This window comes from Otolemur garnettii, unplaced genomic scaffold (assembly GCF_000181295.1).
Source record: "Otolemur garnettii isolate 467f Iridium unplaced genomic scaffold, OtoGar3 scaffold00050, whole genome shotgun sequence".
NCBI classification, from domain to species: Eukaryota; Metazoa; Chordata; class Mammalia; order Primates; family Galagidae; genus Otolemur; species Otolemur garnettii.
The window spans coordinates 496,482-514,562 of NW_003852445.1; the positions used below are offsets into that span (position 1 = coordinate 496,482).

Sequence of the window (18,081 nt, forward strand, 5' to 3'; positions counted from 1 at the left end):
GAGGAACCCAGGAACAGCCCCGAGCAGAGTACTTGGCAAGGAGAGGGCAAGTGTGACAGGTGTCAGCAATTGTCAAAATTTTCATGGAATTTAATTTTACTGCTCAGAGAGACTTCAGAGATAATTTAGTTTAACCACCCATTTTACACAATGAATTTTAGTGTCCTTTTCTTTCTCACATAGGCTGTATAGCTGTTTAGAGTTGTTCTCTTTAGTACTAGAAAGACCAGAATTTTGAGTTATTATTAGCTTAATCATGATACTATTCCTTAAGAATTTTTACATGGGTAATTAGTTTGAACTAAATGGCAGTTGTTAGTTTTAAAAGAATTTAAGGGTGACACTGGGAAAGCAGTAAGCAAAATATTTCAATGGTAATGATTTTGAATGTCTGGCAATTTGTTAGTCTCATCCATACCAAAAAGTTTCAGAAGAAATTCTGAAAAGTATAGATTAGTGAATTTCTGGATGGTGGATTTATTTTTAAAAGTAGAGAATTCTTGGCTCGGCGCCTGTGGCTCAAGTGGCTAAGGCGCCAGCCACATACACCTAAGGTGGCGGGTTCGAATCCAGCCCGGACCCGCCAAACAACAATGACGGCTGCAACCAAAAAATAGCCGGGCGTTGTGGCGGGCGCCTGTGGTCCCAACTACTTGGGAGGCAGAGGCAGGAGACTCGCTTGAGCCCAGGAGTTGGAGGTTGCTGTGAGCTGTGAAGCCATGGCACTCTACCCAGGGGGATAGCTTGAGGCTCTGTCTCAAAAAAAAAAAAAAAAAGTAGAGAATTCTTGAAGACGGGGAAGTAATTAATGTGATGTTCCCAGAGCTCTTAAGTGGTAGAGCCAAACTCCAAAACCTAAGCAGTCTGTGCTCTTAACCCCTACACCATGATATCTGTGAAAGGATGTGAATCATAGCATTATTTATATATGTGAACAAGAGCAAATAGTCCAAACGAATGATAACAGGGGCTCACGTAAATAAATCTGGTTGAGTAGTATTCTGATGCCCCCCCAAATATGTAGAATCCTTGAATTCGCAGGTGAACAATCATTGATGAAAAGGTATTTTCAGCTCACAAATAGTTATATGAATGAATAGAAATAAATAGGCTCTATCTATATATGTATCTAAGACAGGGTTCCACACTATTGCTCCAACTGGAGTGCAGGGTGTAATCACAGCTCACTGTTTCCTTAAATTCTTGGCTCAAGTGATCTTCCTGCTTCATTTTCCCAAGTAGCTATAGGTGCCTGCCACCACACCTGGCTAATATTTCTTATTTTTTGTAGAGATGAAGTCTCACTGTGTTCCCTAGGTTGGTCTCAAACTTCTGGCTTCAAGTGATGCTCCTGCCTTAGCTTCACAAAGTTTTGAGATTACAAGTGTGAGTGACAGCATCCAGCCTAAGGGAGTGATATTTTATTTTATTTATTATTATTATTATTATTTGAGACAGAGCCTCAAGCTATCCCCCTGGGTAGAGTGTTGTGGCATCACAGCTCACCGCAACCTCCAACTCCTGGGCTCAAACGAGTCTCCTGCCTCAGCCTCCCAAGTAGTTGGGACCACAGGTGCCCGCCACAACGCCCGGCTATTTTTTGGTTGCAGCCATCATTGTTGTTTTTGGCGGGCCTGGGCTGGATTCAAACCCACCACCTTAGGTGTATGTGGCTGGCACCTTAGCCACTTGAGCCACAGGTGCCAAGCCGGGAGTGATATTTTAGATGCAGAAAATATTTTGACAAAATTACTAGTACTTTAAAGTCTATTTAGAAATCCTTAATAAATAGATAAATATGCCAGTAGCCTTGGGGCTTCTAAGTGAATAGCCATTTGTTTGAGCCCAGAAAGAGAACTATAAGAGTAGTCATTAGTTCTTAGAATGGAGGAGCTTTGGGGATCCTCCAAAGTTGGGACAGTTTTCATTTAATTCTTATTGTGAATTATTTAAAAGACAATAGTAAGGGAAGAGCCTCAAGACTAGGTAGCACTGAGGGTAATTTCTAGGGTAGAACTCTATGAAATGGTAGATACATTTTAGTGGGGGCATGAAAGAGTGAAAATAATCTCAATCGTAATTATATGACGATAATTCAGTAAGATCAAAAGAGTTACAGGAAGTTAAAAAGCAGGGGAATCCATGGTTTGATATGTTATTAAAGGATCTCTGAGTCCCATGTGGTATGTTAGGAAATTAGCAGACTGGTAAAGAGGTTATTGTGATGATCCAGGCAAAATACGATGGTCCTTAGACTAAGGTAATAACAGCGAAAAAGAAAGAAGTGGACAGATAAGAGGAATATTTTGGCGGTATAAAGGGTAGAGCTTACGGGTGAATGGGACATCTGTGGGGGATGGGGAGTGAAGTGTTGAGAATGACCCCCAGAAGTCTGGCTTGTGTAACTGTGGATGGAGTTGTAATTTACTAAAATTGGGAAAAATGGAGGAGGAACAGGTTTGGGAAGAGGAAGATCAAGAGAGAAAATATTGAAGATGGCCCATGAATCGGGTAATCCTTACTTTCTCAAATTCTTGGGGCACGAGAAGGAATGCTTTATAACTTTCACATGTGAGAGTCATTATACTCTTGCAGGTTCCCTTTGTAAATAGGTGTTTTTTTCCTCCATTCCTTTGTTTTTCATGATGGTTTTTAACCTTAATTTGTTTTTTTCTAGTCCCTGACATTTACACGTAACAACACGTACCAATCAATCATAGCTTCTTTCCTTGCAAGTATTCTAGCAAGGTAGGAAAGGAATTGATAAATCAATCTCCCCATATAGGGTGTAGTTTGAAAAAGCCACTCTAAAAATAAATATGCTGTGCTATGTCCCCCACCCCCATCTTGCCCAAACTGGGTTGAGAATCATTCCTTTAAAATCTTCTATGAGTCACATTTCTTTAAATTAAAAAAAAAAAAATGTTTTAAAGCAGGTTCTTATTCTGTTGCCCACATTGGAGTGCAGTGGTATGATCAAAGCTCACTATAACCTCTAATTCCTGGGTTCAGACAGCCCTCCTGCCTCAACCTCCCATGTAGCTAGAACTACCCTGTATAAGTGCACACTGCCGTGCCTGGCTAAATTAAAAACTTTTTTTTGTTGTTGGGGATTCATTGAGGGTACAAGAAACCAGGTTACACTGATTGCATTTATTAGGTGAAGTCCCTCTTAGAATTGTGTCTTGCCCCCAAAAGGTATGTCACATACCAAGAAAAAAGCTTTCTTTTGTAGAGCTATGTTGCCCAGGTTGGTCTCGAATGCCAAGCCTCAAGTGATCCTCCTGCCTTAGCCTCCCTCTCGAAGTGCTGGGATTATAGGCATGAGCCACTGTGCCCAGCCAAATTTCTTCAATTTTTCAAAAAAGTTTCTTAGTCACAGTGGTTCATAGGCAGGAAAGGACTCTCCTATGATCAGGCACCTCATTTTCTAGATGACATTGCTGATCTTCTAAGCAGCTGGCAATTACATAAGGACACAGATCTCGTGACCAGTTAACAGTAAATACGTTAGAATAATAGAACCCTAAGAATCAAAGTCCTAGCCTGTGGTTCTTTCCATGAATCATAGCATCTACTTCTCAGTTTCTCTCAGAAGAGCAATTTGTATGCATAATGAGAAATGAAATATGCTTTACAATATGTTTGATAAGGCAAAAATAGTTGTATTATCACGGCAGAGATTTCATATTTAGAATTTGATAAGATTGATACTTTAGTTGTCAGTTGAACAAACAGTTCATTGGCTAAAATTTGGGCACGATTCTGGACACTGGCTGTGCATGAGGGTGACCAAGGGCTATGTTCTGTTCCTGAGCAGCTTATGTGAAGTGGGGGAGACAAGCATGTAAGCAATAGTGTTGTCCTTTGTGTGACAGTTGCTCAAGAAGCTCACTGGGAGGAGGAACACCCTGGAGAGGTCCAGGGGGTATGTTAAACTGAGCTGGCTGTAGACATGGGTTAGATGCTTCGTGAACCTCTCCAAAAAGTCGATTTTATTTTTATTTTTTAGAAAGCCCATTTTATTTTTATTTTTTATTTTTTGTTTATCCCGAAGAGTTAACAAGAGGCTTGTTGTGTGCTAAGTGATGTTCTGAGATTACATAAAAAACATTTTTAATATTTCTAATGGAAGTGGCAACACAATCTCTCACACACATACAGACACAGACTCTCCCTCTTTTTAACCCAAGTATTCTGGTTGCCATAACAACCTGATTGTGGTAGTGCACTTGCTACTGTGGTTGAGGTTGTGTCAGCAGTTCCATTAGAAGCTGCAATTTTCAGGATTAGGATTTTAAAATTCAATATCACGTTCACATACATGACATATAAAATACCATCTATTTATTGATTTGGTTTTTGCTCATAGTTAAATACCTAAAAGTCATTCTCTTCTTTCCCCATGTTGAGAAATGTTCATGTTTTTAATATTTGGTGTCTAAGACTTTGCTTTTGTTAATTTGTGAATATTTTATTGCTTCAAGAAATCACATCCATTAAGGTCCCTTGTTTCTTAATGAGGGGATGGAGGCTCTGCAGGGTTAACTGACTTGCCTATGGACAAACCATTCAGTAGGAATTCAGTAGTTACTACACTGGGGGACAGATGTTGGAGTCCAGCAGCGTCTTCTGCATGGTGATCCCTTTGATGTTTGGTTAAATCTCACAATGACATGCCAATAATTTATTTGCATATGTGTGTCTGTATATTTGATGCGTATCCTTTCTGGTAGAATAGTGTTCATTCTCTCGTCATACACTGCACTGTAGAAATTTGTTTACATCTGTCCAGTCTCCACTAAGCTGAGCTTCTCTGGGGCAACCACCTTGTGTTACTCCATAATTTCTCCAGCATTTGCTGAGAAGGACCAACTCTCTCTCTTCTTGTTCCTTGCTCTCATTCCAGTTTACCTTGTTTCTGACCTTTGTTACTTATTCGTAGGGGTTGAACCTAATGACTTGTTACTGATTTGTTCTAGTTCGTTCTAGTCAAACTGGAGAAACAGCAAGAGGAAGAAAAGCAGGTGCCTCCCTCTCCTGCTAGGTGGGGTCGGGGGACTCGGGTGCATGGCGCTGTGAGAGCTGTGGCTACAGTACAGAGGATGGTGAAAGAGATTAAGACAACGTGACAGTGACAGAGCCTGAAGACAGACTTGTGTGATACTTCCTGCTACGGAATCTGAACTTTATAGTGGGTAATAGGGACCTACTTACTGAAAGGTCGTAAACAGAGGAATGATGTGAGGTTACCTAAAACTACTGCATATTTGGGTTCTTGAAGACTGAAACTTGCATGCAAAAAAGTATGGCACAGATAATCCTTCTATCTAGTGGGGAAATATAAGGACAGAGAAGGGCGTAATTAATTCTGCCTGGGGTGTGGTGATAGGGAACTTTGACTTCAGCTGGATGTTAAAGGGTAGCTAGGCAAGTGGGAGAGACGGCATTTTAGACATGGGAAACAACTTGGGTGCAGGGCTGGAGGGGAGAGCCTGCTCAGCACGTTAGGACAGTCTTAGCAGTTGTTGGTGCAGTGTAAGGCCCGAGGAGACCCAAGGCTTGAGAGGAGACGTCATGGGCTGAAACCAGGTCACCACAGGTTTTGGTGCCTCACTGTGGAGTGAAGACTTTGTGCGCTAGACAGAAGGGAGCCATGAGCTTTCAAAGGCAGCCGGAAGACTTGAGCAGACCTGTGACATTGAGAAATAGCTCCAGCAATTCAGAGAGTGAGTCAGAGGAGGAGAGACGGATGCTGTTGTAGACCAGGTAGAAACATAACGGTGTCTGTTGAACGAAGATGGTGGGCTGAGAAACAGAGCGAGGAGGGAAGAGGAGGGGCATTTCAGAGGTAGATCTGCCAGACCTGGGGACTGGCTGCACGAAGCAAACGAGGGGAAACCGTAAGAGGGAGTTTTCTTATTCAAGCTTCGAGGTGGCTTATTGTGACATTTATCACGGTAGGGAAAACAGGAGGAGAAGACAGATGTGGTTAAAGATAATATGCAGAAAATTATTTCCACATCTGAAAAGTTGCAGTATAATTTTCATATAAAATGATCAAATCTCAAACACTTTGATAAGCCTTGACAAGTTGAATACACCTGTGTAACCATCTTTACAAACAAGCTATAAAATAGTAGTTCTCAGTCTTTAGTGTTCTCGAGAAACACCTGGATGGCTTGATGAACCTTAGTTGCTCTACCCACCCCCGGTTTCAGATCCCGTAGATCTCAAACGGGGACCCAGAATTTAAATTTCTAGCAATTCCTAGGTGCTACTGGGTTTAGAGACCACACTTTGAAATGTCTGATATAAAATAGTATCATCCCTCCATAAAGGCCCATTTTTCCCTATTACCCGTTTCCCTAGGCAGCTACAGTTCTGATTTCTAGTACCATGATTAATTTGCCTTATGGAATTATATGTATTATTCTTTCATGCCTAGCCTTTAAAATATAATGATTCTGAGATTCACCCCTGTTGTTGCATGTAGCTTATTCTCTTTATTGCTGGGTGATATTCTATCATGTGAACATAGCACGGTTTTCTTATTGGTTCCCCATTGACAGACATTTGTTTTGGCTGCAATTTTCAGCCGTGATAAATAAAATTCTGTGAATATTTATGTACAAGTTTTTTTGTGGTTCTGTGTTTTCATTTCTCTTGAGTAAATACCTAGGAATAGAATTGCTGAGTCATAGAGTAAATTTATGCTTAATTTTATAAGAAACTGCCCAACTGTCTTCCATAGGGGTTGTAATGTAGTTGAACTGTGATTAAATTTTCGTTGCCATCAGTGGGTTTCCTAGACACTGACTAGCCTGGAGGAGTTTTGTCACAGAAGAAAGGTCTACTCTGAACGGGAAAACCTGGTAAATTCCCACTTGGGATTTATACCTGGTTTATCAGCAGTGAATATGGAACTCTCCCGGATCCTGAGAGAGCTGAAATCTGTGTAGTTCACTCTTCATCCAAAGAACATTTATTAAGCACTTACTGTGTGTTAGTCACATAAGGGTACCTGGTTCCCAGTACTGCTCCTGAGGTGCTCACAGGTAAAACAAAGCCTATACTTTAAGCAGGTGGAAGGCAGTGCCTTAAATCTGAATTTTCTTATATCTGGATGTCATTTTCTTGGAAATTCTAAACATCAGAGAATCAGAAAAATAAATAAAAAAAGTTAAAAAAAAAAAAACTCCAGAGCACTTCAGAACGTTTTGAATCACTGGGGAAGAGATGAATTTGCCAATATAATGGTGTTGGTCCAAGTGGAGTTCACCCTCTGGGGAAAAAAGTAGGATTCAAACGTCATATTATATAAAAGGTGAAGTTTATGTGTGTCAAAAAGTTCAATGTAAAACAAATTAGAAACCCACAAAATATTAGGACAAACTCTTTTGTAATGTCAGAACATGGAAGGCATTTTAAGTATGACACAAAGTCCAGAAACCCTAAAGAAAGGAGTACTAAATTTTCTTACATAAAAATTAAGTATTTCTGCATGTCAAACCCACCATAACCAAAGCCAAAAGAGAAATGATTATGTGTGTTTGTGTGTGAGCGGGTAGGATTCTAACTTACATTACAGAGAACCAATTTCCAATGCATACAACCACCTTATTAAAAATAGGCAAAGGCGTAAGCAGACTTTTCACAGAAAATGAAACGCAAATGGCTCTTAAAGATGCTCTGGCCACTCATGGCAGGGGAAATGCAAATTAATTAAACTGAAATACATATTTTCAGCTATCGGACTGACAAGAGATCAGAAGGTTTGATGAGAAGGGTGTGGGCAAGGGTGAGGATGCAGAGAAGCAGAGAGAGGGAAACTGAAAAGGTAGGGCAGGTGGGGTGCGTAGGGCAATCGTGTGGCCCTTAGTAAGGAGCAACAGCTGGCGGGTTTGTGTCGGGGTGAAGGAGGGAGACTGGACACAACTATGGGCAATAGCTAAAATGCTGGTCACTGCCAGGGCAGACAGGCCTGCAGATACCAGTAGCTCAAGAGGTTACATAGTCCATCGTTTTCTATTTAAGAAAGCACTAGAGGCTCGGCGCCTATAGCTCAACAGGCTAAGGCGCCAGCCACGTACACCAAAGGTGGTGGGTTCGAATCCCCAGCCCGGACCCGCCAAACAACAATGACGGCTGCAACCAAAAAATAGCCGGGCGTTGTGGCAGGCGCCTGTGGTCCCAGCTACTTGGGAGGCGGAGGCAGGTGACTCGCTTGAGCCCAGGAGTTGGAGGTTGCTGTGAGCTGTAATGCCACGGCACTCTGCCCAGGGGGACAGCTTGAGGCTCTGTCTCAAAAAAAAAAAAAAAAAAAAGAAAGCACTAGAATACAAATTATAATTTAAAGAAACATGTTTCTGTTAGCTCTAATTTTTAGAGAATACTTAGTATTCGAAGATACTGATTAAATGAACATCTCTACTGGAGTTGCTTATAGCTGTTCTTAGCTTCTTATGGTAAGTTATGTGACGTCACTGACTGTTGAGGACAAAAGTGGTCAGGCATGCATCTGGCTCCCTTTGGTCACAAAGGTGTAGCTGGTATAATCTATTGATGATGACTAGAATAATAAACTATTAGGATTTGATTTTGGAAAACAAGTAATCTGCATAATTTAACAAATGGTGCTTTTCTTTTTAATTACCACCTCCCTACCATAGTTTTTATTCTTCTTTTATTACCTTTGCTTCATTATTCATCTCACTGTTGGAATTCTACAATTCATAATGATTCTTAAAATGAACTTACTATCATTTTTTCCGGACGAGGTTAGTTTTAGGGCCAAAACTTTAGATCAGATAACTATTTGAGATACCTTTTGATTTAGTGGTCTAGGATGTCATCCTTCTCGCGGTACACTGTGCCTGTAAGCATTATACATGTGGATTAAGCTTTCAGATTTATACATATTAGGGGCAGCTAGGGCACCAGATATTTAATGAGATTCTTGTCTGCTTACTGCTAACAGAGAATGTAATTATTTGTTCAAACCAAAAAGTTAACTTGATTTACATTTTCCTTCTCAGTCACAATTTGGTTGCTATCTAGTTTTCATTCTTTTTTTTTTTTTATTTTGCAGTTTTTTTTTTGGCTGGGGCTGGGTTTGAACCTACCACTTCCAGCATATAGGGCCGGCTCCGTATGCCTTTGAGCCACAGGTGCCGCCCATGATTTCTTTTCTTTCTTTTTTTTTTTTTCCCTGCAGTTTTTGGCTAGTTTTCTAGGCTCAAGCCTAGAATATAATTGCCACCCATGCTCTCTTGATGGCTCCCCATATCTTACCGCCCCAATTCTCTTTCACAGCCAATCTAGAAGGTGAGAGGAGAGAAGAAGAGGGAGCATCTGAGTGAGAATACATTTCAGCAGGGGGTTTGCAGGATCTCATGCTGCTGCATGCCTGGAAGAGTTAAATGGACAGCCAAAGGCTTTATCAGAAAGGAGCTAGGAGTTCAAACATTACAGGAAAATAAAAATTCAAATGGGAAAAGAAACTTTGACATTAATGAAAGAAAGCATATAACAGTACAGTCATTGATCCTCATGAACACAACGGCCTCATCTGATAGATTTTTAGTGCTTTCTTTTTACATATTCACAGAACTCTTAAGTAACACTCAGATATTTTTTCCCTTTTCCTTCCAAACTCATCAATCCTCATTTCCTTCCCACGTCTTTCCCTGGTGACCATCGCAGCCAGTCAGCCCTTCCTTTCTGTGTGTCTCTCTACTTGGAGCGGTGTTCTTATAAGGATTCTAATCGCTTGTTTAGGCGTCTGTCTCCCTTACAACTCTTGGGCTCTTTAGGCCTTTAGGAATTTAAAATCTACTTTTAAGATTTGCAAAATAAATGAACAGTGGTGTTTGATTCTTTGTACGGGTAGCACAGCAGCCAAAATGCAGGTGCGCGGCTTGTCCAGGTGCATCTGAGCAGGGCCGGTACCTTCTGTTCAAGTATATTGGACAGTCTTCGAGATAGCATGTGGTCTCTTATATTAAGAGCTAATTGCGTATATTCTTGAGTGTGTTTACACTTCAACAATTTCAAAAGATTTTTTTTATCATTCTTGAAAATGAAAAACCTTTAAAACAGTAGAATTGTTTGCGTGTTTTCTCCCTTGTAGCAATTCAATGCTGCAGTGTTTTCCATCCATCATAGACAGCATAGCTATCATTTTCGTGTCAAGCGTTTCTACTCCTTGGTTAAATTGCTTATTGAATTACAGTCCACCCTCCATATCCAAGGGTCCCATATCCACAGACAACAGCGGATTGAAAATATTTTTTTAAACCCCTCATTAAAATAACACTGCAACAATAAAAAACTCATAAATTAAAAATATAGTGTAACTATTTACCTAACATTCACATGTACTAGGTTTTATAAATAACCTAGAGGTGATTTAAAGTATATGGAAGGGTGTTCCTAGGTTACATGCAGATGCTTTTCCATTTTATGTTAAGAGCGTCCATGGAGTTTGGTTCGGGGGAGGGGTCCTGGAATCAAGCCCTTTCCCTCCTCTCCTCCCCTCTGAGGGAAGACGGTGTGAAGTCCCCAAATGCATCTACATATTTCTAGTTTCTTTATATTTTTCTCTCAGTTCCACCCATGAAAATTTTTTACTTTCCTATTCTGCTAGTTGGGATTTACCTCTCAATTTCACCCCAGCTGTTGGGGTTTTCTCTTCCCCATGCTGGCTGCATTCATTGTTTTTTTGCCTATCTTAGTCTCCAACAGAAGGATAGGAGTCGGGACACCAGTATTTTCTGCATTGGATGGGAGAGAAAGCCTGGAGGGGCTGGGGTCTCCTGCTTCAGTTTGTTACCCTTAATACTTTATCTTTCTGGTTTCAGGGAAGCCCCCTCCACTCTATCTGCCAGCTCTACCTGGAGCTCCCGAGCCTAGAGTTCCTCTAAGTCGCTGGTTCTAACCTGGCTACACGTGAAACTCACCTAGGGAAATTTTTGAAACTCCTGACATCTGAACACACTTCATACCAATCAAAATTCAAATTAGAAACACTGGGTAGGACACATGTCAATCTCTTTAAAGCTCTCCAGGTGAGTCCAACATGCAGTCCAGCAGGGGACTCATCACCAGACCGGTCGGCTAGTGGCCTGGCCTCACTCCTTCTCAGATGCTGCGCCCCTTTGGCCTTGTCTGTCCCACCCCCGCAGCCAGCTTGCTGTTCCCGATCTCGGGGTCTGCGGGCCTGTGGGGCTTTCCCCTATGGGCTACGAACCACTCACGTCTCCCTCAGGTCTCTGCTCTGCTGCAAGAACTGCCTGGTGCTTCCTGCCACCTGGCCTGCTTCCTCTTATGCCATGGCTGTCCTAAGGTCTGAGCCGTTGCAGATCCACTTGTTTGTGGCTCCTGGACAGAACGTAAGTTCCACAAGGACAGGTCTTAGCTTTATTTTTTCCTTTGGAGATCTCTGGGCATCTAGGACTGAGCCTGGCACCTGGGAGTTGCTCCCTGATTATCAGTTGAGTGAATTTCTCTAGAGAAGATTTTCTGCTGGTTTTAGAAGGATTCAGTTTATGTGATTGTGTTGTTTGGGCAGGAGATGGGGGGGAATGTCTAACTGCTGTAAGGTATTTCAGCTAACTTTTCTCTATACCTACACATTAGGAGATACCTGGGCCTCCAATTTCTAAGCCTTTCTGGTTTGTTCCCCCCTAGGGTTCACATTACCAGGGCTGCCAGGTCAGTTATCTTCCCAGATTGGTCATCTTTCTATTTATTTGTCCTTATAGATTTATGCCTTAAAAAAATGTTTTATATGTTTATTTATTTATTTTTGGAGACAGAGTCTTAAGCTGTCACCCTGGATAGAGTGCTGTGGTGTCACAGCTCACAGCAACCTCTAGCTCTTGGGCTTAGGTGATTTTCTTGCCTCAGCCTCCCAAGTAGCTGGGACTACAGGCGCCTGCCACAATGCCCAGCTTTTTTGTTGTTGTTGCTGCAGTTGTTGTTTAGCAGGCCCAGGCCAGCTTTGAACGCACCAGCCTCAGTGTGTGTGGCCAGCGCCCTACCCACTGAGCTACAGGTACTGCCTAAAAATGTTTTTTTTAGCTTTCTCCTTACAAGTTTAAATGTTTTCATGTCTATTATCTCCTAAAAATATGTTTTTAACACCTATTTGAGAAATTCAGGAGGGCCGTGCTGGTGACATTTTGTATTCAATTCATTCTGTTTAACCAAAAGTTAGGCCCTTTGTGAATTCCTCCTCGATTCACTTACAGATTGATTTCTTCCACAAATCTGTGGGATACCTTATGTACCAGACACTATGAATTAAATACAAGGTAACTACTAATTCAGCTAAGATTGAGGTTAGTAAGTGGTGAATTCAGATGAAAAATATCAGAAGTTCTTTTTACTATTTTTGCAATATTTTTGTAAACTTGAAATTATTTTAAAGTAAAAATGTTCTAAGAATGGGTCATGCAGGGACTAAATTACAAAAAGCCTTCTGGGCCACGACAGAGATCACGAAGGCTTTGAGAGTGATTGAAGGTTTTAAGCAGAGGAGAGCCGAGATAAGTTTTGGAATTGAGAAAGATGAACTCTGAGCATTAAACTAGGATGGGTTTGAGGTGTGCCGGTCTGGAGGAAGGAAGCCCAGGTAGGAGGCTTTGCAATAATTCAGAAATGATGAAAGTCTAAGAGGAGACCCCAAGGATGGAGAAAATCAACTTTTCCCAGAACGCCTTTTTTTATCAGATTCCCTTGGAGGTGAAGCTGTTTCTGTGGTAACATAACCAGGCATTATTAAGGAAAGAGAGGATGTTCTCACAGACCGTCTCTTGTGTTTGTAAAGGGAGACACAGTACCAGGATTTGTGATAAAATTGACATTGCAGTGACCCACCAGAAAGGAGGTAGGGTTATTGCTATTCAGGGAACAACTGTGTGCTGTGATTACAAACATTGCTCAGAATTAAATTTATCTGGTCCGATGGATAAAACACTGGAATTTGTAATAATAAATTTCTTTATGGCTCTCACCCATGCATTTTCTATCTCATTGGACAGCGCGTGCTCGCTCTTGTTGCTATGGAGAGCCTGTCCCTGCCGTGCCAGGCTAATATGTGCCATGAGGATGCTCAGTGCGTCTGCTTTCATGCAAAGGCATTGCTGTCATTTTTACTTCAAGGTTTTCTCTTTTTACAAAAGAACTTTCTGTAGAGTGTTTTAAAGAAAATTTTTATTGACTTCCATCCTACATGCAGGCAGTGTTCTTTGTGCTAACTGTTCTGGAAACTTTGTCCAGAGAAGTCCTCCTTTCCTCCTGTAGTTTAGCAGGTCATTGACGACAACTGCAGAATTAATCCGAGAACTGGTCAGTGTACTGCACACAGGATAGGGTGCTAGCACTGAGCTACATCCTGTGGGTTTCTCTGATCTGCGCTGGGTCAGGGATTATGGCCTAATTATTAGTATTTCCATATTCTTCAATTACTACAGTGTAGTTGCTTGTTGGCTAAATGGTGAATTGAGCAGGGGATGTGAGTGAAGCAGAAGGGTTTGCTCTGTGACCACATTCAGACCCATGTGGGGCTTTTATGCAACTTTATTCTGTAGGTTCCTCTTAAGTGTTGGGTAAAAGTAGTAATGTCAGTACTACTTGAAGGTTTAAGACAAATGAGTTGCTGAAAAACATTAACAAAGTTGTGATTAATGGCGGTGCCTGTGGCTCAAAGGAGTAGGGTGCCAGACCCATATGCCAGAGGTGGCAGGTTCAAGCCCAGCCCTGGCCAAAAACTGGGAAAAAAAATTGTGATTAAAATCACAACATAAAATTTACCCTTGTAACCATTTTTAATTATACAGTTCATTTGCAAATACAAATGGAACTTTATATTAAACAACAATTCCTCTTTTCTCCCTCTCCTCAGCCACTATAGCCACTATTCTATGTTTCCATTGATTTAACTATTTTAGATACCTTGTGTAAGTGGAATCATACAGTATTTGTGTATTGTGTGTGTGTGTGTGAGAGAGAGAGAGACTGGTTTATTTCACTTAGCAATGTCTTCAAGGTTCATCCACATTGTACCACGTGACAGAATTTCCTTTCTTAAGGCTAATATTCCATGCAGTATATATGTACCATGTTTTGTTTATCCACTAATCTGTCAACAGACGCTTGGGTTGTTTCTACCTATGGCGATTGTAAATAGTGCTGCTATGAATATGAATGTGCAAATACCTCTTTGAGACCCTACTTTCAGTTCTTTTGGGCATATACCCAGAAGTGGGATCACTGGATCATATGGAGACTTTCTCATTAATATTTTAGGAACCTGCATATTGGTTTCCATAGTGGTTGCACCGTGTTCTAATCCTTATAAACCCTTTGGTGCACAAGGGTTTCACTTTCTCCACGTTGTCACCCACACCTGTCTTTATTTTTCTGTGAAAACAAATGTATTATGGTATCTAATTTATATTTCTAATGGATGTTGAAGGTAAAATGGAAGACTTGACATAAATTTTCATTTTGTGGCAGAACTAATGAAAGGAGTGTTTTGGTAGAAACTTTGAAAAAGCCTTGAATTGTGAAAGAAATCCTCAGGGTACTCTAGATGGGAAGGATTCATGTATATTCATAAAGATAAAAAACTTCCTCCTCAAGCAGCACATTACCAAGTACAACTTAACTTAAACACTTAGTACAATAGGGTATTGAGTAGATGTCTTGAATTATGTTAGTAACAGAAGACTTCCTAAAAGTGGTATATTTTGGATGAGGGCATGAAGGGAGTTGGTAAATGTGAATTGACAGCAATGAGTGTGCATTAATATGAAGAAAAATGTGATCTTTTACAAGCATAGAGTTTGACAATAGGAGCTAATATTGAATGCCTTTTCTATATTTAGTAATAGCTGCAATTAGAAGTAGTAACTGTGAGTTTATTTAATAGGGATAGGTTCAATATTTTTCTTTTGATTTTCATTGAGATCCGATGGTCTTCAAATGCTATAATTATTTGTGTCACAGAATCCTTAGAATGGATTAAAAGAGTACTCGATAAACACCATTTTGTAATATAATCTTCCAGCACCCGAGCATTTGTTGATGATTGTAATTTCAGGTAGAGGTAGACTGCCCCTCTGTTTTCTTTCTTCTTCTTTTTTTTTCCCCACAGTCCCTGCTTCATTTCCATTTGTTCATGCACACTTTTCTAAACAAAACACATATGCACAAAATTCCCAGGAATTTCCTAATCAGGAATTAGAAGGGCATAAAATAGGGGGCTAACAGACTTACAGGCTAAAAAAACAATACCAGTTAACTATTAGAAATTCCTTTGTTCAAAACACAAAGGTGTTTTGTTTTTAATGGGATTTTTTTTTTCTTTAAAAAGAACAAAGGAAGGGTTTAGGGACAAGGGATAAGCTTTGCACACTGCCTGAGGCAGGCTGTGGCTTCTCTTCCTCAAAGACCTTTTGCAAACTGTAGGTGCCAGCGTTCGAAGGCCTCGGTGTTCAGCCTCCTCCCCTCCTCTGCATGCCATCTGAAAGTACAGGCACCTGGGCCCACTCTCAGTACAGCAGGCAGGGGTTATAGAGCAGCCAGGATGTGGCCGATCTTGGTGACCAGCTCCCTGCACTTTCCCTAGATGAGCTTCTCATTCTTGACATAGGTATCCTTCTTGAGCTTGCCTGGCATCAGCCACTCAGCCTCTACTCCTGACTTGCACTCCAGCTTCTTGACCTGTGCATCCAGCTTCTGCATTTTGCTCACTCTGTCACGTAGATCGGAGCATTCATCTTTAGCCTGCATTGCAGCAGCGCAGTCTCACTGGTGAAGGCCTTATGTTCAGTCTCCAGGCTCTTCTTGCCACTGTTGAAGGTAGAGACATCCCAGGACTGCTCGTACCTATTGACAGTCTTGTCTAAGTGGTCTATTCTCTCGGTGACTAGGGTCAAGTCCTTCTCTGTGATGCAGGACATCTTCATCCTGGCTTCTGTGGCTAGATCCATGGTGATAGAAAAGTCTAGCCCAGTGGTTCTCAACCTGTGAGTCCCGACCCACAGGAACTGTATTAAAGGGCTGCAGCATTAAGAATATTGAGAATCACTGGTCTAGCCATACATAGATGATGACGGTGAAGAACAAGATGTTGAAGGCAGCCACCACCAGCTGGGGCTCCTGCAGCACCAGCACCTTATTGAAGGAGAACTAGCACCACAATGCCGTGAATGTACTGCTCTACCAGATTTTTCTTGTAGGCCACAATTACAGGGCGATCAAATGTGTTCAGATAGGTGTAGTGCAGCTCATCTGGGGCACAGCTGATTTCATAGAAACTATCGATTTGGATATTCTTGACCCTTTCAGGCAAAATGATCTTCACAGTCAGAATCTACCACTTGCTTCTCAAACACATGGTCTAACCTCATCTTCAGTGCATTTTGGTCACCCAAATTATAGAGGTACTCTTAGCTTGGGAGGTTCAGTGATGTAGTGGGTCTTCTGCCCTCCAAAGAGAGGAAAATGAGGCCATGGCTCTCTTCTATCGCTACAGAGTCATTCAAAATAAAGAGGTGGCTGGTGGAAATATAGCCAATCTCATTCTGGTAATAAACATCGTGGGCAGCAGCAGGGAGGATATCTGCTATCAGGCTGTCTCTGGTAATCTCACCATGAGATGCCCCTTAAGCACAGCCCCTGTGTGTTTCAAGCCCATGTTTCCTTCCACAGCAATGTTACCCCAGTGAGAGACCTCAGTGATGTAGGTCATGCTGGTGATGGTCAGGAGTCAGGAAAGGGCTGCTGTTCTCATAATGTATTTTGAATGTATCCTAACAATAGTCAGGGACATATCTGAGAGGCCCATAGTCCAGCAGGTCCTCAGTGCACACAGGGTTTCCCAGCTTGGTGTAGCTCTCCACATTTCCAGAGGCAAGCTTCACATGCATGGTTTGTGTCTTTGTTGGGTAAGGAGAGAAGAAATAATGGTTCCCTCAGACACCACAAACCGTTTTATGATTGGGTAATCTGGGTTGAATATGGCTGAAGAACATGGGTGTAGGCCAGTGGTTCTCAACCTTCCTAATACAGCCATGTATTTTCACTGTTACAAAGGAGTCACGACCCACAGTTTGAGAATCACTGGTGTAGATTGTTTCCACAATGACTGAAATCTTTGATCCAGGATCAAGAGCAACTGGAAGGCTGACCATGAAGAATATCCCACTTTTAATTTTGGTTTCTCATACTTCCACATTGTTCTCTTCCTCATCTTCTCCTTTCACCATGTACTAGGGATCCTCAGTAAACTTGACAGCTGACTTATCAGGAACCATAGAGGCCAGAAGGCAGTGGGGATACATATTCAAGATGCCCTATCCATTGAGTGCTCAGCTCCTGGAGTCAGGGCGTCTCTGACAGAGCACTTGGGGTTGTCCTCACCCTGCCTCATTTGTTTTCTTTTTCCTTGTCATGGCTACACGGATGAAAGAACACTTACTATTAAGGAAGCAAATGCTGAAAAACTGAAGAGTACAAATAGTTAACAAAGTGTTCTGTGTTTACAAGTATGTCCATTTGCTGAGCGTAAGCCTGTTGTCCCATACATTCTTTTTGGGGCAAGGAACAGAGTTTTACTTTGTCACGCTGTTGGAGTGACAGTGTTGCAGTGGTAAGATCATACTGCATTGTAACCTCAAACTCCTGGGCCCTAGCAATCCTCAGCCTCCTAAGTAGCTGGGATGACTGATGTATGACATCACACATAGATAATTTTTAAATTTGTTGTAGAGACAGAGTCTACAAAAGACTGGTCTGGAACACTGGGCTTAAGTGATCCTTTTGCCTGGGTCACCCCAAGTGCTGAGGTCATGTGTGTGAGCCACCAGGCCTGATGGTTTTTAACATAAACTGTGCAGTTCTCAAAACTAACACTAGAACAACCAGAAAAGATTAAGTATAAATTACATTGTGATAAGGTAACAGTGACTTTCATACTTGGACTAGATAGGTGATGATTGTTTCTATCACATGTGACCAGATTCATTGGTTGGTGGGCTTCAGTTTCCTGTGTCAAGGGTAAAATTTTAA

At 41.5% G+C, this 18,081-nt stretch overlaps 1 pseudogene; it reads right to left on the minus strand.

Annotated features, from left to right (window-relative positions):
- Positions 1-15,579: 15,579 nt before the first annotated feature.
- LOC105887150 lies at positions 15,580-16,955 on the minus strand (annotated as a pseudogene).
- Positions 16,956-18,081: the final 1,126 nt, after the last annotated feature.